Source organism: Cebus imitator, unplaced genomic scaffold, assembly GCF_001604975.1.
Source record: "Cebus imitator isolate Cc_AM_T3 unplaced genomic scaffold, Cebus_imitator-1.0 Scaffold223, whole genome shotgun sequence".
Taxonomy (NCBI): Eukaryota; Metazoa; Chordata; class Mammalia; order Primates; family Cebidae; genus Cebus; species Cebus imitator.
Genome location: NW_016107538.1, coordinates 780,782 through 782,724, shown reverse-complemented (window position 1 = coordinate 782,724; position 1,943 = coordinate 780,782). Strand labels below are relative to the sequence as shown.

The following is a 1,943-nucleotide window of genomic DNA, read 5'->3' as shown; positions in this document are numbered from 1 at the left end:
AAAAAAAAAAAAAAAAAAGAACCAGGAATTCAGAGGGACCTGAGGACGAGGAGCTAAGTGTAAGTGTATGTGGGGGGAGGGCAAAGATGGGGATGGTGGGGAGTTAGACCAGGGGAGGAAAAGGAGGAAGCACAGAGGCTTTCTCTTTTCTGCAGCTCCTTGGCCTGGCTGCTCTGCCCACAGCAGCTCTTGCATGTATCTTAGGGCCTTTTCACATTCCAGGAGCTGGCAGTGCCCTCAGCCAGGTATAGAGCCCTGTTGGGCGGGTTGATTTGTCTTTTACCCTCTTTTGTATTGTTTTTTTACTTTTTTAAAATATATAGAGAGATGGGGTTTCTCCATGTTGGTCAGGCTGGTCTCAAACTCCTGACTTCAGGTGATCCTCCCCCTTTTGAATAGCAACTCCCTTTGGCAGGCTGATGCCTTGGAGGACATCATTGGACGTACTTCACGCCAGATATGACATGTTTTCAAACTGCAGGCTCCTGGACACTGAGCCTCCTGCCTTCTCAGATGAAAACTTCTTTTCATATTTTAGTAGGTCATTCACAGTCCCCACCTCATTCAGCCTCCATGGATGCTGCTGCCCCCAAGTTCTCCTAATGCCACATCCCTAGCACTCTGTCTCCCTGACTCATTTATTTTAGTTTAGTTTTAGGTTTTCTTTTTTAAATGAAACATTGTTTATTACATAGGTATTTATTACACAATGATGGGCTGTTACTGATACTCATGATAGTAGGATTCCTGGTAACAAGCACGGGCACCAGGGCCTCTAAACTTTCTGGATTTGCAGCGACGGGGGTCAGCCACCATCAGAGTCCAATCATACTGGATGAGATCACCTTTGACCTCCTTGGAAGCCACTTCCACATATTTCTGGTAATAGGCCACCAGGGCTTTGGAGACAGACTGACAGATAGCATAAATCTGGGCCACCTGACCATCACCCTTCACTAGGACATGTATGTCCACGACAGCAAATCACTCCTTGCCCAGAAGCAGACTGGTTTCAGCAGCTTGTACTGCAGCGTGCACAGCTCCATCATCTCCAGGGGCTACCTGTTCACTTTCATGAGGCCGCTCCCACGTTTGCAGCCTCCACGGCTGTGGCCATCTTCCTCTTCCGTCCAAAGACCTGTATGGACTTCAGCAGGCTCTTGGCCCACATGGCTATGGGCATAGATAAGAGATCCTCACCGTGCAGCACTGCCACTGGAAAAGCCGGTGTCATATATTTCAATGCAAACATTTTATAGAACACCTAGGGAATACCTTAGAGTTCTTTCTGTTTTCTTTTTCGAAATAAAGGCAAAAGTTAGTGGACCCATAACACACAAGGAACCAGCAAGTGATAGATTCCTCTTATTTCTCAGTGGCTTGTCTAATGCAATTACTGATTTTGGATAATTCATCTACCATTCATCCGTTCATTTCACCCTCAACATAACACACCAAAAAAAAAAAAAAAGAAAAAAAAATCCTAGCAAGCTTCTTTGTCAAGAAACAGGCCAGGCATGATGGCTCATGCCTGTAATCCCAGCACTTCAGGAGGCTGAGGTGGGCGGATCACCTGAGGTCAGGGGTTCAAGACCAACCTGGCCAACATGGTGAAACCCCATCTCTACTAAAAATACAAAAATTAGCCGGGCATGGTGGTACACCCCTGTAGTCCCAGTTACTCGGGAGCCTGAGACAGGAAGATGGCTTGAATCCAGGATGTGGAAGTTGCAGTGAGGCGAGATTACACCACTGCACTCCAGCCTAGGTGACAGAGCAAGACTCTAAATCTCTCAGCATGTTACCTGAAAAGAAGAAAAGCAGAAAAGAAGGACAATGGAAAGAAACCTAAAGACTATGGGTAGTAAATGGCATTTAAGCTGGGACTTTCTCTCATATCATGTAATTTTTTTTTTTTTTTTTTGAGACGGAGTTTCGCTCTT

General features: G+C 45.9%; 1 pseudogene; it reads right to left on the bottom strand.

Annotated features, from left to right (window-relative positions):
* Positions 1–708: 708 nt before the first annotated feature.
* On the bottom strand, positions 709–1,441 carry LOC108281279 (annotated as a pseudogene).
* Positions 1,442–1,943: the final 502 nt, after the last annotated feature.